The 25673-nt window shown below is 35.4% G+C and overlaps 1 protein-coding gene across 5 annotated transcripts in view; it reads left to right on the top strand.

Annotated features, from left to right (window-relative positions):
* Positions 1-25673, top strand: part of LOC150104660 (sulfotransferase 1B1-like) — a 208008-nt gene that overhangs the window by 83136 nt on the left and 99199 nt on the right. For 2 of the 5 annotated variants that reach the window (XM_090395857.1, XM_090395858.1), the window contains exon 2: positions 3581-3741. The exons of the other annotated variants lie outside the window; for them this stretch is intronic. The gene's annotated coding sequence lies outside the window, so the exon portion shown is untranslated. The remainder of the gene's footprint in view (positions 1-3580; positions 3742-25673) is intronic. 5 annotated transcript variants of the gene reach the window in all.

The raw sequence follows: 25673 nt of genomic DNA, 5'->3' as shown, positions 1-25673 counted from the left end.
TGACATTTCTCTGTGGTGAGTGATATAATCGACAGTGATTGAATCTATATTGGTACTTACTAATTAGATGTCAAGTTTTATTCGAATGAAAAAGTAGAGTACTGTGAAAGTTGACGAACTTTAATTTCTTAATTGCTAATATGGAATAAATATATAAAGCCTGTCCGGTTTCGGATACATTTTATGTGAAAAAACAGTACAACGAGAGCGAAAAGATGTTAATATTATACAGAATGAAAGTTAGGCTGGAGCAGAATAACTGGAGAGATGCCAATCTTACTTTCTTAGTCGATCTTTTCCTTCCTGATGATGTAGAGGTAACACAAAGTTCAAGCAAATTTCTGCGCTTTCTGACTAGTTGTTTGGCATCATTTAGTCTTACTCCTTTCTTCATATGTCTTGGATGTCCTCTCAGATCTGATTAGGTTTTTTATGACTTTATTTTCTATTGTTGTGCTTGCTCGTTTTCTTTTGTCTCTTCTTAATTCTGTACACATGTCCGACTTCTAATCCATGTTCCCTTACTAATTATTGTCTTGAATTTATTCTTAATTAGTTTCTTAACTCGACTCTTCTAGTCTATTTTTCTAAGTGTGGCTTTTAGCCATCGCTTAGTTTTGTTGTTAAAAACACTGACTGGTCCAGTGACAGTTTTTCTTCCCACTAATTTGATACTTGCTAGATAAATTCTTGTTAAGCATATTATACAATCTCCGTGCCGTACGAGTTTTCTCCTGACTTACTGTGAAATATTTTTCGGAGATAACTAAGTTTTGTACTCTTGCTTGACTAACACTACTGGTCGCTAGCTGTATCCGTTTTCATCTATTTCCATATACTTCTCTTGCAGTATGATAAACCTACCAGTGCTTTACTTTTTCTCAAACTCTTCACTTGATAATCTGAAAATCCTTCCTCGTAACAACTAAAACCTGTTTCATTTTAAACACTTTGATTTCGTAGAGTGTGCGATCAAGACTATAAGAATCACAAGACTATAAAAATAACAGAAAAAAAAATCCGGTTGTCAAGAACATGAGCTATACCTATTTCGATGGCTGATTGCGAAATGAATTTTTGTTATACCTAAGGCAGTACAAGCAATTTCGTCTTCTTGCATAACTGAAATCCCTATTTACTAATTGCATTCAAAGAGCAATAAAGATATTACTGGTGATGAAGTGCTTTTCATAGTGTTTCGTGTAATGCATGAGTAGACGTTGGGAAACGATTATTTAAGGAAGAGAAAGATCAAAATAAGAGAAAATTATTTTTAACTTTTTCGTTTTTTACCACTTTCTTCCATGCAATAAAACAATCCTCGATGTTTTCTTTTTACAAAGTATTACATATTTTTTTTAATGACCGTGTTATAGAAGTTTCATATAAGAAAGGATTAGTTAATGATGTTAAAATTAAACCATCACAAATTGAACTGCCACAGAGGTGCAAATAAAGACGAGGATGTGAAGTATCTGGTAGGTAAAGATCTGGTGAGTTGCAGGAAATACGAGCCTAAAAAAATTCTTTTAGGACCTTCAGAACATTTCTAAAAAGCAAGATGATGGATCATACTTTAAAGTGATTTTAATCCAAGCGTGGGAAACAGAACTTTGAAAGATATTTTTAAATGCTAAAAGAGCTTTTATAGACAACAGAGAAAAAGTCATACACTTTTATATTTTAATGTTCAGAATGTCACGAATACGAAATGTATTCACAAAGTTCATACCTTATCTAGAGAAGATCCTGGTCGAAATGAAGAGTGAATAGTTTGTCTATATATATATATATATATATATATATATATATATATATATATATATATATGTGTGTGTGTGTGTGATAGGAAGGAAACTGAAGTGTGTGAAAGAGATAAGAAGAGTCTAGCACTATACTACGTGCTATTAACTATCTGCTGGGGAAATAGTGACGGAAGCAAAGAACAGTAAGAAAATAAAGGAGGAAATCGTACAGGGAGTCATTTCAGGATTGGGAACGTATAGCATAAAGTACTTGGATTCTGTAAGATAGGAAACAAATTAAAACCAGAAGAACTCGAGGAGAGTGATCCTCCGAATTACAGAGATGAAAAGACATTAGTTGAAAGTAAAACTGAGAAGAGACGTAAAACGTAGAAATTGTAACCGGAAGTACTCAGCAGCAAAAAGAATGGCTGACTACAAATATTAGAAGTTACAAAAGTACAAATATGAAAAACGTAGTATCAGTGACCAAACTAAAAGCATCAAATTTCTTCGAAAAATTCGACGTTGTTTTTTTTTTTTCAACTAAAAATGAGATAGCTGTTCTCATATAGATATAGCAAGATTTCTTCTACCGTAAAACAGGCCAGGCAAACTGGCCGGAGAACCGATACTTGATCTCATCGCCTTAGGTCTTCGGTCCTAATATCTAAGTTACAGCTAGATAACTAGTTTATGAATCTCTTGATTTTTTTATAGAGTTAGATTTTTTTTCCTGATGTAAGTACTGCAGGAAAAAAATGGGGAAGAGTGCTGCAATTTAAATATCTGCAATTAAGAAATTGGTAACGGAATATGAGAAGTAGTTAAAATTTATTCGAGCACTTCTAATTTTTTCGTCTTATTAGCTAATAGGTTAGCAACTCATGGTGTTATCTCAAAAATTGCATTTTTGCTTCTAACATACATTGCATGCACGATATTGTTTGATTTTCAACCAAAACCGAGTTTCCAGGTATTTTGTGGAACATGCTCGAGTATCTGTCCCCCCCCCCCTCCGCTGTTTCAGATTCCATTATGTTTTACTGTCTTTCCATACCGATTTGGATTAGCTCCACTCAGCTGGTAACAACGACGCCCTTAGGTTGGTAAGACCGGGGTTTGAATTACCCTATAGGAGATGAATTTTTCATCCGAAAAATCCGGGAAAAACTGCTAGACCACGTGCAATTAACAGACCATAATACAATACTGGTACTTTTCCTGGAAAATGTAAAATATAAGTTCTTCAAAGAATACATACTTTTTTTTTCTGTTTAATTTTTTTCTGAAACGCTTTCATTTTTAACTATTCTGTATTTGATGTGTATGTATTCTCCTGTTAATATATATTAACACTGCTGCATATATATATATATATATATATATATATATATATTAACTACAACGTGAACAGCAAATTTTATGCACTGCAATGTTATTCAAATTTTCTACGTCAGCTGACATTTTCGGTTATCCGACACTCTCAGTTCGATCTCGTTTTAATGAGTTAAACAGTAATTTTAACATACACACTCGAACAGCTGCTAAAAAGTAGCTGTGTTGTGAAGAATATCAGCGCAAATCACATAATAGCCATTAGAATGTGTTTAGCCATAATGATTATAGGAATTACTGCTTTATTGCAAGTTGCTCTGTTAGAAAGAATAATCAAATGATGGTGACAATATTAACGTAGTAATTATCAGTTCTGCTCCTTAGTAATATTTCATGGCATGTTGATTTTCATTAATCTTTATAGCGGGGCTTTCTGTTCACTTCCTACTATATTAAACGTGCCAGGCTTGAAACTAAATTGCAATCTTTAATTTTAGGTTCGTTTAGGAAGTTAAATGAGCCTTTGACACGGACGGCGAGTGTTTAGAGAATTCCATATTTCATCTCTTTTCTCATAACGTAATTTCATTTTTCTCACAACGTGAGGAAAATGAATTTTCAACTTGAAACTTGATGCACAGGTTTCCAGTAAAGGTAGGTTGTTTGATATAATTTTCAAGTGTTCTTTACCATTTTTATCGCATAAAGCTGTTCGTAAAAATTTCAAAGTTCTAATTAGCGCTTATTGGTATTGTATTATATTATATTAATACGCTAGAGGATTTAAAAAATCGCGATTTAATAAAGAATTAGTCGATAATAGTAAAATTCGTTTGTCAATTAACGAGATTATTGTGTAGCATGTTTTGATCTTGGCATTAAATTAAAGTTAATCACTGTTCTCTGCATCGAAGTTCAAGTTTCTCATTCACACGCGCACACACACACAGTCCAGGTAATTACAAGTAGTCTTGGCTTTGGATAATTTTAGGATAAGGTGATTGATTAGTCTTCATGCCTTTTTTTCGGTAATTGCTCGTGGTCTCCTAGCTGGTTTGCGTAGTGCAAGATGAAAAACCCGAGTTCCCTTAAGGGTTCTTCGTCCTAAGAGATTCAAGCCCAGGTCTCTCCAACCAGAGAGCTTCATCGAAACCACTGATCTATGGACTGACTATATCCGTTCCATTTGCAGGATAAATCTTATATTTCCACATCAGAAGAGAAGATTTTATTTTCAAAGAGAATACTGACTATTGAAAATCATATTAATTTGTCAATCTTCGGTTAGGGTTTATGTTGTTAAATTTTGTTCACTTCTCGATTTACTTGCTCAATGTTACGACTGACTGACTCATAGAGGAAGTCTTTTTTTTACAGTTTAGGTGGATTGATTATCATGATTATTACTGCAAAACTTCAGTGGAATCGATAGATTCTTTGTCGGAGACCTAACTAGCATCATGTCTATCACATTTAACTTTGAAGTCATTTATACTCTCCGCATTCACAAGGCACTCGGACATTGCGTTTCACTCACCAGCCACTCTCCATGTAAAAAAAAATATATCTACTCCTCGCACCTTCTTCACCATATATTTACGCAACTTCCAGGAATGGTTTCTAGTTTATCCCGTCTCATCCTCCCCTCGTCATAATTCCTTCAGTATTAACCTGGTGAAATCTTTTAACCAAGGTTTATCATGCATTATTACAGATTTTTAAATTTTTTATCCTTTTTTTTCTTTTTACATCCGTAATTTTTAATTCATTTTCTTTGATTTTTATTTATTTGTCTCCGTTCTTGTCTTTTATCTTATTCATCGGTCTTATATCTTTGTTATTTCAAATTTTAATACTTTTTTTGGCATTATTATTATCAAATTCCATACCGAATGCAGCATCTTCATCACCAGAGAATCCTAGGTTTGTCTAACTAACACTTAATATATTCCTTCTAATATATAAAATTTATTTTCATGACCACCTTTTAGGTAATTTATACTTATTAACCTGTTTAAAACGCGGCCTATCATTTTGATACAAAAGGCGAGTTCGATTCCAGTTTAATAACACCTTGCCGTATACATCTTTATATTCCACAACTAACTTGAAGATCATATCGCATCTTTTCCTCCTATTCACCAAATTCTGCAATCTACATTCTCCCAGGCGATCTGCATATCCAAATTTGCAGAGTCTTGATGCCACTGTGGTTACTGTCTCTGGATCCTCTTTAATTCTCACGCATCACAATGAAAACTAGGTGACCAAATTTGAGCACAATAGTCTGTGTTATCTGTTGTCTGACCTTATTCGGAAGTACCACCACCTTCTTATTCCTACATGCCAGTGCACAGTCTTTGCAACTCTTTCGATATATCTTGAAACTTTAGTCCGCTGTCAACCATTACTCCATGATTCCAAATCTCATCCACCTCCTGAAGCACAGTTCTACTAATACAGTACGCAGCCTTATCTCTGCACCCTAAAATGTAGCACCTTTCATTTATTAATATTAAAACTACAATTCCGCTATTTTGCCCAAGATAAAAGTCGATTCAAATCTTTTTGTAGAGAATTAACATCACCAATACTCCTAATAATTCTTCCCAACTTTGCATCATCGAAAAATTCGAAGACTACACGAAATACACGAAGAGACATTTAATAACTTTTTTATTAATTAATTTTTTGTCATAATGAAATACTGAAACTTGAGATTTTTTTATTACTTGTGAAAAACTACATCATGTAAATATTCCATTTTCGTCTTCACAAACACGGAGCCCTTTCTACGGCATGTTTGACAGCTGTCAAACATGCCGTAGAAAGGGCCCGTATGGAATAAGAGACATTCCATATGATGCAATATCTTATCAAAACTGGCGACGTACTATGATACACGTTTCTATTAATTACTTCATGTAATTGAAATTGAACGATTTTTCTTGAATAACCCAAGGAGAAAAAAATAGAAGATATTCGTAATTGAATGATGGATCGTTTTTAATGATCTTAAACACATGTTTATATCTAAACCATTCTGTTGACAATGTAATTAATTAGAATAAATGAATGTGATCATTAATTATTTCTCTTTTTTGTAGATATGAAGGTATTCAGATTGTTTCCAATTAATTTCGTGTAAGCAATTTCGGGAAGAAAAAATTAAATGATTTAATTCATTTAAGACTGGGTGTTCTTACATTACGGTTCAGTTGCACCGTTTCCTGTATTAGTCATATACTTTAAAAGTGTCGGGAAACTTCCGAGAAACGTCGCAATTAGTGCGTGAAAAATAAGGCATGAGAGTAAAAATAATTTTATAGTGGGATATGTGGTAGACACTGTTTATTCGAGAATGTCGAATTCCGACGTCTTCCCTCCTTGCTTCCCACTATAATGCCTTGATGCACTGACCGTGTTATGTGACGAAATTTTTTAACGGTATCAAACTAGAACACCAGAAATGACGCTAGTACTTGCTCTTAACCTAGTAAGGTCACTACCCGTTTCAGCTACAGGCAAAGAAACAACGGACCTGTTTTACAAGTTCAAGGTAGAATGCTAAATCAGCAGTGACCATCGTGAGTGGCTTTCGACTTCTGTAGCAAGGGTAGACATGAGTTGAGGAAGTTATATTTAGAATGGGTACAACCGTTAGGTGATCTCGGCAGTCATTTGGATCATCAAAATAAATTTTGAAGAGAAAAAAAAAAAAAAAAACTGTACAATAGAAAATGTGCCAGTAAATTTCAACGAAACTTTAAAGAATGTCTTTAAAAAAAAGTTAAAACAACAAATTAACGACAATATTAATAATACTAGTAGTTCGCCTTATTGCTCCGCTTCTTCCCCCCCCCCTACTCCCGGACCATTCATTAACGGTAAATCTGAATAATTCGTCATATTTCATAGTTAAAAAAAAAAACAGTGCCGACCAATGATGTCCTTACTATTTACCCAACCATCGATTTGTATCAGCTCGGTGTCGTCTTTGGTGTTTTCTCCCACATAGTAGTCTGAAGGTGAGCAATTCCTACATGCTCTCAGCGACTTTCGATCTGTTCTAGAGTTGTAATCTGAAAAATTGAGAGTATCTCGATGCTCTGCAGCATTATATATTCCAGTGCATCTTTTTTTTCTCAAAATTGCCTTGTATATTTCGTTTTCTTAATGTTTTTTTTAATCGTATTCGCGTTACCATTCTCGAAGCCTTCCAGTTTTCACAATTTATTTAAATTGCGTACATTTTATAAATACGTAGTACTAATATTTTATAGGTGAGATTCACTTCTTGAATCTCACCTATAAAAGGTGGTATTCACAAAATAAACCTATGATATACTCATAGTCGGTATCGATAATGCTCTTCAATTCAAAAAAACGCAAATTACATTTGAATTCCTTCTAGGATACGGCGAACCTTTATTAGAGATTTTTCAAGAGACAAACCGGCAAATTGCGCCTGTTCTTCGAAACATACACAATTTACAAAAGCAAATACACTGACTTCATAGCCTTAGCTGCTGCTGCCATAATTTCAAAACAACATTAGTTATCATAGGCCAAAGAGTCGATGTGGAAATCCGGCTCAAGAACTAGAATGGATTTTTTTTCCACTTCAGCTTTTCAGTAAACAGAGTAGTGGTCTTCGCACCAAGCGATGAATTTCATCTTTCACTTAAAATTCACACATTCATGCTTGCTGTAGAATTCGAATTCCAGAGAATGTTTACCCACTTTCACCAGTATTTCACATTATCATGTAACCGACATATTTTACAGCACCAGTAGCATGATCATGTTCATACAGAATATTTGAACACACGTGATTCTGGATGTTGATCAGGAATTGGCTAAATATATTTTCAGTAAAGTAGATTTGAAGAAACAAATTATATTTTAATAATTGTACATATATTAATACATTTTCATTTATCTCTCTGTGGAAAAAATGTTTGTCAAATTATAATAAATGATCAGATATGGTATTAAATAAATACATAGGGTTAAATAAATAATCGACACCTTTCTGTAAAAACTAAAAAGCTTGAAACGTACCTGGATAAATATTTCACGTTACGAGAGTGCACTGACAAATCACGTAGCAAAGCATTTTCTTTTTTGTGATGGAGATTTGATTACTCGATATATGTTGATGTCCTGGATAACGTTAGCAGGAATCATTATCTGAGAGAGTATATTTCATGCAACAGCATTTTTTCTCGAGTGTCTGGAGTACTCTTTAAAAGTTAAGACGCCCAGGCAAGGCCTTCAAAACTGCTCAGACAATACTCGAGCTGCAGAATAAATTTTAAAAAAAACTTTTAAAGGTATAACTTTGTAATATAGCATAGTACTTTAAATTTACGAACTTGCCTTCTGAGTTATCTTTATTTGTTAGTGCTCTTTTGCACTCCTTTAAAGAACACCAGCTTGAATGGCCAATAAAACATTAGCTTATCTGATCATTAAGTTCCATTTTTATAGTATTTTTTTTATCTGAAAAAGTATCAACCTTCCAAGGTAAATGAAAAAAAAAATCCAGATACAGCTCATTCGCCGTTTATTTTAACTTAGTAGCTTGCTTTATTAAAAAGTAATAACTGTGATTGCTTCTTTGTGCACTTTCTTAATTTCCATTCTATCGAAATACAGCAGATTTTGCTTCGAAAATGGAAAGCTGCTTATAAACCACCGAGATGTTAAAACTTCTTTTCAAAGAAGGAAAAATGGATAAAACTGAAGCAAAAGTGGAGTTGGAGGTCTCTTGTACGCATATTGATTATACATTTTCTTTTTTCCATATTCCACTCCTTGAGTGATTGGAATGGATTTCCTTTGAAGTTTGTAAGTGCAGGTAGGTAGTGTGAATGAATTCAAGAAAAGATATGGCAGCTGTTGCTGGCGATATGTGACCTCTCTCTACGTGTCTCTGACTTCCTGGAAGTCTCCTTTTTTAATAATAATAATTCGTCCCCGGGTGGTCTTTCTGCAGGACTTCAAATAGAACTGACATTCTATTCAGATGTCTTGTAGAAATGTGCGTTGAAAACAACTGAAAAAAGTGAAACACTGAAAATTGATTCCTTCACTGCTCCCCATCTACCTTGATTTGTTTGTACAAAAATCTAGCGCCCAAAATAGCACGAGTGTTCTGCATCCTCCTTACTTTCTATATATATACAGTATATGCAACCCTGAAATGTTTACTTTCTGCTAACAATCTAGCTAGCAGTAATCGAGTTCAAAATACACAATTTCGTTATGTTTTCAACCATGATGCGAATTATGGCTCTCTGTATCGTCACAAAGGGGAACTATTTCGGTGGGAATAGCAGATAATTGTCTGTCTTGGTTTCTGTGCGACTCTCACCATAAATCTATGGCACGTTAGTACCGTATGTGTATACTGAGTTTACTTCATATATATATATTTTTGTGTTCGATTTATTTTTTCCATTATTCTGAAACCATGCTGTTGAGACCAAACACGGAACTTCTCAAACCACTTCAGACCTTCCGTAAGCGGGAAGGTGATCTCAGACTGCGAGATGAAATTCATCTCCCACCTCCAAGACATTTACAAACATTCATGCGTAATTCGAACCACTAGCCGTTGGAGATCAGTAGCTAACTGCTTGGCAAATTCAGTAGGTGCATGTTCACGCGCGCGCGCACAAACAAAAATCGGATTTTGTTAAATCGGAACTTAGAATCAGAGCGTGCAGAATAATTTTCTCCCTACGGTCCTTGAAGAAAAAAACTACCAGCAGAGTTTTTGAAAAGTATGTTTACGCCATAAGTTGGTCAAATATCTGTGAGATGATATTAACTGGCCGGTAATTTGGATTTAAATGATTTTGCTTACAATACAATGCTTCTTGTGCGAACAGATTTATGTTGCCACACTGTTAAATTTTCAGAAATCTTATCTAGCCATCATCATTGCTGACAGAATGAAGCCATAGTTTTTAAGTATCCATAGTTCCAGATAATTCAGCCAAGACATCTGCTACGTCGATACAGATTCGATTCTTCCCTTATGATAGACCAATACGTCCCACCAGAGTGATACCAATGTTGTCAAAAAGTAGTCTATGCTAACCGGCGGACTTTAGAGCGGGCTGTGGCATGGCTTCAGAGCAATGAAGTTGACTTGTATTCACATAGAAACTATTGAAAAACTGTGTTTTTTTTTACTTCACGGGTCGGGTGATTTCATGGCGTTGTCACTTTGCTAAGAAAATAACCTTCGTGTAAGTTCCATGTTTGATGGAAGTAATTTTATAGACTTTTCAGGCTGTGCTAAGTTAGCTGGCTTTAGGCAAATACTGAAAAGCATTTTTCTTCTTGGAAAGATTGTGTTGCTTCCTTAGTAGGAGTCCAAGCAGTGCAGATGAAAGCTGATGCATTGGGTCCTGCTAAATAAGTGATAACCAGCTTAACAAAAATATGTAAACGTATCTTCTTTCTCTTATTCAATCACTTCTGAAATAGATGCCTTGTTTGCTCTTCCAAAGGAGCAAATTTCATGATCTACAGAAAATTGTTGGTCTGGATCGATACCTACTATCATATGGTGTCCGCGTTCTCATTATAAAGTTACTGCTCCGAATATTGCTTCGTAATATTATTCTTATTGCGATGTTTTACTAGTTCTTATTATTACTATTGTTGTTCTTATTACGATGTTTTACTTGGAAAGAAGTCAACGGAAACCCCCCTTGGACAAGATGCATCATGGCATGTAACGAGTCGCGTGTTTGTAGCCAGTATAAATTGGAGCAATATGGTGCAACTATGTCCTGGTAAAATGGCTGTGAGGAGGGAACTGAAGGAGTTTGCAAGAGGTGTTGTGATAGGATTCCATGTTGCAGGCTTATCTGTTCTGCAAACTGTTGACAAGGTGGGCCATCCCACGTCAGCAATTAGTGACACGATACTGAGATGGAAGTGCAGGGATCAACTACAAGTGATATCCGCATTGGACAACCCACCACACTCGCCGAACGTGACCATAGGGTGTTACGAAGGATAATATGTAAACACCGCCATTCGTAGGCCGACACGTCGAATGCGGAGTTCGCCATCGACTGGAACACGAATCTGCACAAAAACATTCAGATCTGAGGCTCACAACATGAGTTTTCATGGTAGGACCGCAATATGCAAGCACCTCCCTCCCCCCCCCATTACCCGAAGCAGCATGCAGCGTCGTCTTCAGTGATGCAAAGAGCGCGTACAGTGAATGATGGACGTATAAGAATGTTGTTATACGGAGCGATGAATCACGCTACACCGTCTATCAAGCAAATAGACGGGTATGGTGATTCCCGGTGAACGTCTTCCCAGAGTGTGTAATCCCAACTATGAAATTTGGAGGTGGCGGTAAGGTCCTGTTTTTACTGGTTTGGCCTCTTACCTATATTTGTAGCGTAATTCGAACTATATACTAGCCGTTAAAGGTCACACACAAATCGGGACTTAGATATCAGAGCTTGCAGATTAGTTTTCTCCCTACGCTCCTTGAACGTCGGATGAGATCAAGGGATGTCCGCCCCACAACAGTCCATCACCTCATTACTTGCCTATAGGAAGAATGATCCATAATCCCTATTGATTGCTATCGTATGCTTGTGGAAAGTATGCTCATAGGATTCCTGCAGTCATCGCAGCGAAAAGAGGTCTTATTAAGGTGGGCGCTATGGCTGTTTGTCCTCTCACTATAGTGTCCTTTGACTTCTTTTCAGGCAGCGTACGTTCTCTAGCTGCGCCGGAAATATGTTCACCCTCCCAGAAGAACGCAAGTTGTGTTAGATTTTTTTATGATAATCCTACTCACATGAACAGTTGTTTAACCTATAATAGATTAGAATCAAGAGCCTCCTTAATTCATTGGCTTAGATGAGCCCTTTGGTAAGATCCGGGTTATGTCTGACGTGAGAAACGTTTATTAGGTGTTTTCAATTAAATTTGGAGCGCTGATCTAATTACGGATGTGGAGGATTTTTTCCTCCTGGAAACTCAGGTTTTTCATCTTTTAAAACAAGCAAACCGGCCAGACGAACACACGCAATGCAGTCATAGGACTTAACGAGAATAAGCATTAACCATACTATTCCGCCCGATTTGATTTCGAACGCCTGCACGGTAAAGTCTGGGTCTACGTGTAAGCCTGAATCAGGAAGATTGGTATCACTGTTTAAGAAATACATAAGAAAACGATGTTATTCCAGATGATAGAGGGAATGAAAATAAGAATAAAACATTTTGCGCTTTTTGAGCTGAACTGTGAATGGTTGCTGAATAGGCATTGCATGTGTCTTAATAGATTAAGAACAGGATACGAGAATTACTGATGACAGTCTCATGGACAGTGACCATGGAAATATCTGCATGAAGTGCAGAAATTGACCGCGTGAAAATCGTGTAAATAGAGAAAGATCCTTGTTCTTCCTTAACAGTCAAAGATTTTAAAGAATTCTTTTAGCACAGTGCGAGAACAGCATTCAGGGTATTGGGTGGATTTTAATTGGTATAGAATTAAGTTGTTTGAAGGTAAAGTACTGCTTATTAGCACAAGAGAACTTAATTCCTGGATGCTGATGCGACAATACTTGTGATGTGTTTATGCCAAGAAAGCTTGAAGCTTAACGAAGACAGAAATGCCTTGTTGTATTGAGATATTCGCATTATCAAATGCGAAAATCTGTAATTCTAATTCTAATTTGATTCTAATTCTAATAATATAATTCTAATCTGTAAACCATTTTCCTCTGAAAAATGGTTTACAGATTAGAATTTAGGATTTTAATGCTACAGTGTTTTCAAAATGAGAATCGTAGTGTATTGTCATGAAAAAAATTGGATTAGATTGTAATCAATTGGAGGTGATTGATGTAAAGATAATGAAGAGAGCTGATGAAGGAACGAAATGCTGTGGTATTCCAGCATTATTATTGAACAGTTTGAGAATACAAACTGTTCATTGACCGCCATTACACGTGAAGAACGTTGGCCATTCAAAATAGAGTATAAAATGGGAGAGAGAGAGAGAGAGCCTCCGTATCGGTTTCGATGATGCCTTTTAGTTGGAAAGTACTGGGTTTAATCCCTTCCACGACACGAAGAACCTTTTTCAGGACCCTTTCAATTGAAGGTAAGTTAACCAGTCTCCCGGAAACTGAGATTTTCCATCCCACAAAACACAATCGACATCTATAATACCTGTTGCAGAAAGGATTAATTGCTCTCTCTGAGCACTAATGAGGGTGTAAAAAGTTACGTTTATAACAACCAGCGGGCATAAAAATGCACTGTGGCGTGGCGTCAGCCTAATGAGGTTGGTATAAGTTCCATCTTTGATTAAATATAGACGAGTAACACAGTTTCTTAGCCAATTACTCGGCCATTGAAGAGATTGCCCTAACATTCATGGGAAAGTGGGATAAAATGGAGTCTTGCTTAATAGACTTTTATAACAAATCTGATGAAATACTTGAGAGATATGAGGAGCAACCACCGGAGTTTTTCCAGACTTTCTTTCATGGCATTTGTTCAAATTCAAGTGAATTAAGCAGAAAGATTCTCCCCCCCCTTTCTTGAACTTCAGTACTGAATGGATTTCCCCATTACTTTAGAAAGAATGCAGTGAAAACGATAATTTGAGGGTAAAAAAGATGTTACGGAGGCGAAATTAGATGTTTTAAGTGAGAAACAATAGAAAAACATTTACCAAAGTCATTAATAAGTACACTGTACCCTTTTTTGTATGTAACTATGCAATTTAACTGAGTGCAAAAGAAGTTGAAGACAAGTTTAAAAAAAACAAAAAAAACATGCCCATTATCTTTGGCCATTTCGAAATCATTTTGGATGTGTTGATAATTTGCTTGGAATTATCTTGGAATTTAGCTTAGACAGAAAATGTAGATGAAGATATTGATAAAAGCCAGTTGCAGTGTTATTCGTGATGTTAAACTATTATTGGTCATCTTAATTGCATTCTAGATACAGAACATGAACTGAAAGTAGAATGAATCATTCTAAACTATTAAGAACCGTTCTGATGATGCGTTTAGTACAAAAGTTCATGCAATATTTTATGTAGGATTGACTTATATTTACACGGCAAATATAAGTCAATCCTACATTTTCTCATTACAGCCGAATCTACCAGATGTTCTTCCTGGAAAGAATAAATTCGGTGTAAAATGACCCAAGCGTCTTAAGTTGCAGAAAATAAATGATAGTTATACGATTCGATTAAAACGCAAGCCATATCATACTTCATATTTTTTATTCATGCGATTAAAATGTGCAAGTTCAAAATCAGTTCTTTTCGTAGTGTTTCGTGCAACAATAAGCACAATTCTAGATTCTGCTTTTCTAGCATGTGTGGACTTCTCAGGTAACACCACATAAAAAAAAAAATAATATAAATCACATAAAGAGTCCGCGCGGTTAGCCTAGTGGCTTTGCGCTTCGCAACCATATGATTGGGGAAGGAGTGTCCCAAGTTCGATTCCCGTCGAGGACGTGAGGAATTTGAGGATCTTCCTCAGACATTGCCAAGTTAGCCCGTCTTGGGCGCGTTCAGTAGGGTTTTTTCCGCCAGTTTATCTGGAGTTTTTCATCCCACAAGCAGGTAAACCGGCCCCGTGAACATACGCTTCTACAGTCAAAAATATATTCCTCCCCCCCCCTAGCGGCAGACTAGGCGACAGGTCTGTTGGGAGTGGTACTATAAATAACAAGTAGTCGCATCTAAGTAACACGCGGACCCTGCGTGACGCGGGAATAATGCGTAGTGGAAGAAGATAAATCACATAAAGAATAATCACAAAATAATTGATTATTTTCTGACGTGTTTTTTTTTTTTTCGCAATCGTAAAAACTCGAGTTTCGGTCATGTAAAATTTTACACTTCGTTATGTGACCTGCTATTTCACCTTTATTTGAAAAAAATTATGTTTGCGTCTTAGATGACATGGCAATCTAGTCCTTGCTTTCTAACGAAACGTATATTTCATGCATGGAAATATGTCATGTACGTAATTTATTTTCTTGTGCGTTATTTCGATAATGGGAGATTCTTGGGCGCACTCTCATACTATAAGCATCCTCTACACAATGGTTTCGCGTAAATGTTGCACAATGCTGAAACTTTTTGAGTTAGTTCAAACATTTTTTAAAATCTTTTCTTAATCTCGCAAAACAGAGCGATAATGTTTTATTTGATACATTAGGAATTTTTTCCGTGAATGTCTCAATGCTTAAATATAAGTTCACTCGCTCATGCAGACAAATCCAAAATAAAGGTATATCCATGTGCGTAAATACTTAAATGACCTTCGCCCTTGAGCATACTATCTGCTGAAAAATTGGTAAAAATTCGATGTGATGATGCTATAGTATGACAACACCACCAAGCGTGCTTTATAATAAATGGATAGTCCTCACTAAAATAGGATTTTAATAATCAATGATATGATAACTAAGATGAAAAGCCAAACGGCTATTTTTTCTGGCGAGGTTGATAAGTAAAGGGGATAATTTTATCCCCTTTACTAATCAGTGATATGTTTAACTGTATTATAGATGGATTATTATACAGGCATCTCGGTCATAAATATTCCAACTATGTGTCAAAACCATGTATTCTTTTTTAGCAATATTTCAGTTATGTGAAAACAATATGAACTGGCTACACTTAAGTGTATGCTGTCAATCGGCTTCTCTGGTATTCTGTTTTTGGCAGGGCATTCTTCCACGGCTATATATTTTACTGGTCCGTGAAGTTCATCGAGTAGTGAAGCATCCATGTGCGGTTGCTTGCTGTGGGTTCCAAGGAATAGGAAACGGTTTTCAAATTACAAATATTAGGCACTGAACCTAAACAACAAAAAAGTATTTCTTCAGGATGCTAAATCAGAAACCGCTAGAATGAAACTATTCGATTCTTCCGAATTGTCTCAATACTGTTATTACGTAAGGTGGTGGTCTCAGTTATTACCCCCCCCCCAAAAAAAAGTCTTAATATTATCTAATTGTCATTTTCTTCTTCAGTGCTTTTATCCATTACTCGTGATTGCTACCTTGTAGAGACAACGGTATTCTTCCCAAATCTGAGTGAAATTTTGCTATTATCCAATACCAAAACTTCGCTAAAAGTTTATTAGATTCATCTGGCCTTTAGATTTTAGAATTCATGGCATATAGCCTGCATAATTTTCATATTTATTTTAACCTTTAAGTCTTACTTACCTAATATCATCTATTAAGTTATATTAGGAACATTATATAAAATTGTTTTCTTCTATTGATGATGTCTGTCACAGCGCAAGTTTTGCGCTGTGACAGACATCATCAATAGAAGAATATTTTTCTTTCAATAGAAGAATATATTTCTTAAGTGATAACAATGAGAGAAACTTTGACAGTGATGAACTAGACTCTCAGTTTGCCATTGTAATTCTCCAAAAGTGATAGACGATGATTCACGAGTCAAGTGCACTATTAATATGCTTTACGTGGCTATGTGGGAAATGTGACATGAAAAAATAAAGGACCGAAATCATTTGAGAGGAAAATTAACAAAACCTACTGTACAATCTGTAAAAAGTCACTATATCAGACATTAATAGTAGTAGTATGGTTTAGAATCACTAGATAGCTAAGAGTAGAGGATTCCCCCCTCCCCGACTTCACAAAGATTAGGACTAAAACAACTTCGTCTGTTTCTTTGGGAAATAAGTATTAGACGATTTATTTTATTTTATTATTTTTTTTTTTGAGTTAACTTATCGAGTTAGCCTTCACATTCAATTCCATTGAATGTGAAGGTTAACTCGATATTCCTTATTTCGATTTTGTATTCGGTACGTCTTTCAGTAAGTTTTGTAAATAAATTAAGCCAGTTTAACTTGAATGCATGTTTGTTTTCTAGCATTCGAGACAACGTTCATTAAATAGTATAGAGATAAGCATATTTGGAATAGTATTTACGTTTATCTGAAATGACTAGTGGACAACATTTGGAACACAGGTTGGGGGGGGGGGGGATGAAACGTGACAGTTGAATTTCATCGAATTTAACTTCTTGAATCTAATCATATATATATTTCAAGTATTTTTAAAGAATACATTAGCATAAATGTAATACAAATCACACTAAAACCGTTAATTTCATACGCGTTAAACTCGAACGTATAACTAACTTTAAGTGGGCGTTAACTGAGCCTATTTATTCGATATTTATCTATCTAGGATAACATTTAATTGTGTTGCTCATATGCTGTTTGCAGAACAGTAGAATATGAGGAACAAATATAAAAGAAAGCTCATAATAAATCTTCTAGCGCGTTTTTATTCCATAAAGGGAAGAGTCAGAACTCTTTTCGTTCTGACCCCCCCCCCTTCCTTTTCTTTTTTGGAAATCAGTGGATAGCCGTTCTCCACCGATAGTTGATCTTATGCTATCGACGTTTTTAAACGCTTCATGGTAGAAGCGTTTAAACCTCACGCAAGATCTGAACCGCTAACTCGTGTTATGTTCTAAAATAGCATGATTACCCAACTTTCTTAGATGGGGTCGGGGGGAACCTGCTTGTGTGTGAGAAATAGTGACTAACTCTTTGTGACTGACATTGCCGTTTTCTCTGTAAATAAAACAATGGGGAGGCTTAGGTATTTCATTACACGATCACCAAGTAAGAAAATGATCGTAGAGAGTCAGGAAAAGATGTTGGTATAACATTATCGTATAGTGAACGGTTATTAGTACATAAACCAGAAACGACTCTAGGTTCAATTGTGATAAATCCGTATAATATAGGAGCCTTCATCGTTATGGACAGTGATGTGCTTCACGGTAGTTCACTGGATTCGAGTCCCGCCTGTAACTCGAATCCAGGTCCGTCTGAAAAGCCCTTTTTAACGGCTTTTCAGCGGAAGATAATTTAACTGCTCTCATACAGAGGCACAGAGTTTTTCGTCCTGCAAAACAAACCAGCCAGAAGAATATAAAAAAATAACATTCATAATACATTGGCCATAGTCTTAGTTATTTCGGCCGTAATTTAAAAACAACCGAAGCAAACAGTTTATTTTTTATTTTTGTCCCGGTCCTAATTACTAAATTTCATTAAATTCCGCCCGATCAGAGTAGGATTATTATTACAGGATACTATAATTTCGAATTGTTTTGCCACCTTTTGCTAATAAAAATGGTCCTATTGTAACCAAAATTGAATTGAGCTTATATTGTAATTATTTCACTCCAGCAGAGCTGAATTATTGCTTCCTATAATTTTTAATACTAAATTCATACAAATATTAAACTCAATTTTGCACCTGAAAAGGATCTTATTGAAATGAAACTTGAGATAGGTAAACAAATTCTTGTACTGATTACAAATATCGAGACACATTTTATATTTGTAACAACAAATGCTTGATAAACAAATATCTTTGAAGAAAAAAAAAAACAGCTTGTGCATAGTATATGAACTAATTTAGCCATTTTTTTCGAAATGGCTTGCGCCAGGGAAAAAAGTGAGGTTGTTGGAAATTCACCGTTTAAAAATCCACATGGCATCCTAATTCTTTTAGAAAATAAATTGAGATTTCATAATACAATTGTTCAACAACAATCTCAATTTCCAAGCAATGTTTCTTAGAAATTGAGAATTCCCATATGTTATCCTCTGTCTACTCCCACACAGTAGAATAGGTCTGAGCTTTAGACGGCCAGAATACCGTCAACATACATACATTTTGATGGATGGGCATATACCCATCCATCAAAATATTCAAAAGAAATTAATAGGATGCACTGCAGTTCTATGCTATGCTTAGGCTTATGGCTGTCTGACAATGTGATATTCATATTTCGTTATGTCACGTATTTGTGTTTTTTTTAATAGTTTCATGAGATTGAATGAAACCTGGAAATAATACACACTGCCTTGTTTGAACAAAGCTAGTCGTTATTGAAATTTGTCAAAGATTCTTTGTCTTTTGGCAAACAAAAATAATAAATCACATTATAATAATTTTCATATTTTTATAAAATTGATATAAACGGCAGTTATTAATTGTTAAAAATGAATCTTGCTTTTTTACTATTCGTATGATTCTGGTGGGTTAAACGATATTACATTACACTGATCGATTCGTATGTTGTCAGTAGTCTGATTTCATTCTTAGACCTTTCAATTAGTATCCTGAATAAGTGAATTTGATGGCAATATTCACGGCAGCGTAATCTTTACGAAGAAAACTCGTAAAACTGACATGTGCATTGGTTTTTGTGTATATAACACACACATTCCAAATATGTTACAGTTGAATGTTGAAGTGGAATAAAGTGAAAGGACTGAACAAAGACCAACGGCTTGTTCCACTTAAAAATAGGACTTCTATAAACTAATATATTGTATATTGATGTGTGGCCCGGTTCTTAAAGCTGGTTTATTTCCAAAGAAAGTCCAATGAACAAAAACGAGTACTGGTCATTATAAATGAGGGAATGTAGTTATGCTTTCTTCAGAATTCATTATCTTGCCAGGAATTCATCCAACCTTATTTTACTTGATATAAAAGTCATCCTGTATACTACAGAAAACAGGATATGCTATTTTGCATCCTTTTTTATTTCTTATATGCATTTACATTTAGAGAAGTTCACTCAGTGATTTTAGTTGCTCTCTTTCTTTCCTAAGAAGAGGTCGTGTTGAGTTGCAATGTAAGTTACTTGACGTGATTTTTTTTAATGCTTAGAAATGTAGCTTGTTTGTGTGTACATTTATATATGTGTGTGTGTTTGTGTATAGATGAAAACTTTCTCGGCAGTTCACCATAGATTTTTAAGTAGTTAATGTTGCATGATAATGCATGGAACTAACTTTTACTGTCTATTAAATTAGCATTAGTGGACGCAGACGTTAAAATACTCTTAACCAAAGGAAATGTTCACAATTTCACCATCAGTATTCGAGTGTTGATATTCATATTCTTTCTCTTATTATTACATGACACTTCCAAGAACTCATCGCGGGAAGCCACGCCACATAATCCACAGTCTGCACTACTTAATCTTCCATCTTCACTCCACAACTTATTAATTACAACACAAAACTATATACTTTTACTAATAGATTTTGTCTGTAAATTATGTACATGTATGCCTGTATGCGGAATGAAAAACCTGAGTTTCCGGGAGAAAAAAACCTTGCTACTTCCATAGGAAATCGGCTAACTCAGTTTTAGTTGAAAAGGCATATATGAAGATTCCTTTCATCACAACATAAACATTAACTTTTTTTTTTTACTAATGTTTATTAGCATTTTTTACTAGCAATTTTTTTGCTTAATTTTTTCACAATACACTGAGAGAATTACGACATATTTTAATTGTCAAATTGCATCAAATTCCACTCAGTAAGAAATTATTAATCAGTTCGAAACTTTCTATTAATGAAAGTGAGCCAATTAAAATCAACCACATGGACAACTTGTCCGACTGAAAAACATTGGAATACCTCGAGAAATTTTTGCAAGCATTCCATACACCGAATCTGAGTAAAATCCGCTTTGCCATTGTTGCAAAATAACTTATGCACGGACACTCGTAACTGTTTATTATTTTTACGAAACGTACCTAATAAAATGTAGCTAGGATGTTTAACTAATTTAACAATCTGTCTCGTTTTAGTCTGAAAACGTTTTTTCGACTAGTCGATTTTTGGAACTGTTTTATATAATTAGAACATCACATTTATCCTGATTTCACAACAGGACAAATATTCCATTTTTGTCCTGTTGTGAAATCAGGATATATCGGAGAAAACCAGAGTTTATGTACATCCCATATACGCATTATATATAGGTATAACTGTATTCGTAATAACGGTGTTTTCCAATCCTTTGTGGATGATTTATAACAAGACTTCACAAGGAAGATCCGTATTTTCATACCTACAGAAATTTAAGTTTTTCACCTGTCCTCTACCCATCATCTCAAAGATCCTGGAGCGGTGTCACGTGTCTTTAAAGTCATGTTACCTAATTAAAATTAGTGAAGAATGCATGTCATCAAATAGACTTTCTGTTCAACTACTGAAATTAAGCATTGACCATCCTACGTGAGAAAGCGTGAAATCTTTTAATTATGAGCCAAGTTACCGAAAGATATTGACTCGATTCAGTAAATTTCAGTTGACCCCTCGCAGCAAGACCTAAACACCTTGTGTGGGCAATGCGAAGAATTCCATCAACGCATGATATGCTTTAATAATCGTAAACTATCGCTTTCCAGTCGGCATTAATAATAAATAGCTTTGTTCGGTCGCAATGCAAGCTCTTCTTCACATCACCGGTATTTATTTGAAAAAGTCAAATTTTATTCTGGTTGGCATCATAAATTCATATGTCATTTGTTATTCATAGTATTTCTTAGTAATGATGATTTCTTCAAAACCTTAAATGTATTAATTATCGAAGGACCTCACTGCCAGATCGCATTCATCATTAAAAGACTCTTTAAGTTCATTTATCTATCGGCACCCATCATTTTACCTTCTCCTTAAATCGTTAGGCATAATGGCCTTGCATGACCAATTAGCTTGCTTCATATAAACCTAAATGATATATGACAGGGCGAGTAATCCTTATACAGATAGTCATCTGTGCATGTAAATATTCTCCAGATAGTTGGTTTTCACAAATGTTTACTGCTGTGTGAACAGCACGGAGGTGGTGTTTTTTTTTTTTTTTTGCTCTTGCAGAACAGGCAAACGAGCGAGAAGAATACATTTAATTAATAGGCAGAATATGCCAGCTTCATAGTTTAGTTCCTTTGGCTGTGATTCAAACAATACCGCTTACTATGCTGACGGTGCTACTCCATTTGAGTAAGTCGAGTTCTGATGTAGAATTTTTTTTCAGCCAAGACTTGAAATATCATAGTAGGATCTAAAAGAAAGATGGATCAGGAATACAGAACACAATAGTTTATATTTTGTTACGTAATGTTTTTTTTTTTTCAAATAATTTTATTAAGTGTTGAAATTGGAAACTTTTGGGTCGCTCTTGTAATTTAGTGTTTTGGATTTTCCTCGAGTACCTTGTCATGCTCCTTTTCCATCTTTTCAATTGAAGGCGAGTTAGTTGTGACCAACTAACTCGCCTTCAATTGAAACTCTCCTACACGGATGTGGCAGAGTTTTTCGTTCCTCAAAATAGGCCCAGAAAAACACAATTTACAGACAATACACTGGCTTCGTAATGTTAGTTGATTCGGCCGTAAATTCAAAAGAACCAAATTTTCAAGAGATTTGCAACCCTTTTTCTTTATGGTTCTGGAAATTGTAATTTTCTAAATCCAGCTCGTTCTTTAAGGAATAAAACTAGATAAATGGGAATCTCCATAACCACAAGGAACGCGGGCTTTTGCTCCAATGTCCAGTTCCTGCCTTTTGCTTTCGCTAGTAGTCATCAACTTGGATAATTCAAAGGAACAATCTGTCAACCTGAGATTTCTCAGAACCAGTTGGTTCTGCATTGGCTGAAACTTCATATGTATTATGATAATCCAGTCGAAAGACATTCATAGAAATCATTCTGTTAAATTTTCAAACGCCTACTGAAAATTTAATTTAGATTTATGTTTTAACTGACACCACGAGATCTAAGTTATAGCCACAGCAGGCACGCACACAGAAGAGTCTCCAGTTACTATAATCATGAACTGAGCAATATAATTCACTGTATTTTCTTCATCTTGTTGAGTTTTTTCACTTCTTTCTTAACACCCCTAGTGTTCGGCTTGTTTTTCCTCTGCCGTTTCGAAATTGTATTCATTTCTGCTATTCGCGATAACCCGCGCCTTAACCTCCATGATTGAATATTGCACTAAAATGAAAACACATCTAGTAATGTGTATTTTTTGTCAGAGATATCCTTTAAAAGAAAATAAATGTGTGGAAGATAACTTGTAGGGCAAAGTACAAATAATATTTGCTATTTTTTTTGGTAAACAGCAATTTCTATTTATGATTCTGTTATTTGGTAACTGTTTATCAGTAAGTTCTGCTATTTTCTATATTTGAAACTCATTGTAATTTTACATCACTTGACCTAACTAAACTACAGTTTGTTTTCTGGGAGTCTTATGTAGTTCATATCAAATAGCGTTTGAAAATATTACCCTCGGTAAACGCAGGCAAGCACTTAAATATAATTAATCTCAATATAGGAAGGGCTTTTCCAAAAAATAGAATAAAAGAAGAGGTGAGAAGTTGGTTGGATAAATTTGGAGCTGAACTGTGTGTGTGTGTATAGATGGACACATGACCATCAGCTACTCATATGCTCTTATATGATTAGAAGAATGACGTTGGCCAATTCGTGGGACACCACCCACTTATAAAAAAAAAAAAAGATATAATGCAGTAACACATCGTCTTTGAGAAAAAGATTGGTGGGAGTTAGTGAGATGGGGGATCATTTGTTAAGCGGGTTGCTCTCTTCTGGATAGCGTGGAGCATTCTTAGTTTTTGGTTTCCGGGTTTCCGGTGTATCAACCCGGATGGAACAACTCTATTCTAAGGTCGGGTGATATTTGGGATTTATAAAGTGCTAGGAGTTATGCAGATGATTGGTAGTGTTTTGAGCGAAAGAGAACACCGGGGTTTTTTAAGGCCGAGAAAACTATGGCTCTTGTGTTTGTGCAAAGACAGGTTAGATGTTAAAGTCGGTTCACGAAGAGGAAATTAATATTGACTGGCGATTGGAATATTATCAAAAGCCAGGAGAGAGTGAAGTCATCTCTTTTTTTTTTTCAATAAATAAAACAGGATTGTGTTTTAATAGCATTAAAATTCACTATAATTGTCTTCGTCTCGCTTGATAATGACTAGCAAATCCATGTTTATGACATTGGCGTTACAAGATCTTTTTGAAGTTCGAATAATTTGAGTACTACAAGGTTTCTCGAATGATAAGATCAATGGAATTTACTGTAATCCATAAAAACTAACTATTGATAGGATTTTAGGTTGATGAGAGAATGTCGTTAATATATGGAAGAAAGGGTATGCTTGGAAACACATAGCGTAGAATATCCTGGCATGCACAGAAAATTCTGATAAGAGGAAGCTGTCCACCATGACACATAGTAAACATTTGAGAAGAAAACCGGCCACCTAATCACGAAGTGCAGTAAGGAGACTGTATGATAGTAGTTTGGAAAGAAGGCATTTATGCCGACTCATTTCCTACGAATGAAATTCGTAGGAAATATCAAGAGCGAACACATGAGTTTGAATCTTCAAAACTTTTCTACGTTTGTGCGTAAATGTGAATAAGATTGGCTGGAGTTAATGCGAAGAGAGAGTGGCTAATCGATATTGATGATCACTAATTTATTAGAGAAGAGGGGGAGAACATGCAGGCAGAGAAGAAGTCGGTTGTTAATTACCTCCTTTCTTTTCGAGAGTACTGAAGTGGGATAATGGAACGATAGTTTGATAACTAACTTATTTCCCTTTTTTAGGCACAGGTTAGGTAGATTCCAGATGAATATGACAGCTTGTGTAGGCAATACAGGATGCGTGTTAATTCTGGAGCACAGGTTTTACCACAGTTGGAGGGACGCTATCTTCACCAGGAGACTTGGTGTCTGGATTAATGAGGATTTTTGTAATGCTCTTTCTTGAGAAAGATTGGAGGAGACATTGATGGGTTGTTGTTGTTGGCATAACGATAGGTAATTTTCTCTGGTCTTCTTTTCAAGAGGTGGATAAAATTCATGCTAAGAGGTTACCCTTATCATTAGGTGATATGATCTTTCCTGAAAGCGAGACATAATCAGAATTCTCAGATACAGGCCTTATGCTATCTTAGCGATGAAGAAAAGAGAGAATGCCCGACTGAAATATGTAGAACACCAGGATCAGCGCATTAAAAGTTACACCGGAACCTAATGATATTAATCAATAAGAAGACTGCACTTATATAAATACACTTTCACATATATAAAGAAGATTGTAGACAACGTAGGATATATCTTGAAAAGCAAAACTTTCGACAAGGTTAGAAATACTCATGGAGACTTAATTCAAATATTCATACAATCTGAGATGTGCATTCCAACCCAATGTTATAAAAGCTATAGCATTATTCTAAACCATGGTGGTCAACCGTGATAAAAAGCTTTATCTGAAATATTTCATGAAACTCCCACCCAGTGTTCCAGACATCTATTATTATTATTATAATTATACGGGCATCTCCATGGAGTTAGACTTCGCAGGAGACCCAAACTATCCACACAATATCTATCATACCTCTTCTTGAACTCATTGACATACGAAGCACTCACAACTGAGTCAGGCAACATTCCATTTATTCACCACTCTCCGAGCGAAAAATCTAGCCCTCACGTTTCTATCATATTCCCTCTTCTCCGCCTATCAACTAACTTCTGCATCCCACAAACTCTCAAACTAGGGACCATTGATCACCAACTTGGTCATTCGCCTCTGAATCTTTTCTACCACTTCCTCATCTCCAAGAAATCCA

The sequence above is a fragment of the Typopeltis vanoorti genome, chromosome 7 (genome assembly GCF_054136105.1).
Source record: "Typopeltis vanoorti isolate ZY-2024b chromosome 7, IOZ_Tvanoo_1.0, whole genome shotgun sequence".
NCBI classification, from domain to species: Eukaryota; Metazoa; Arthropoda; class Arachnida; order Uropygi; family Thelyphonidae; genus Typopeltis; species Typopeltis vanoorti.
This window is presented reverse-complemented; position numbering and strand designations above follow the sequence as displayed.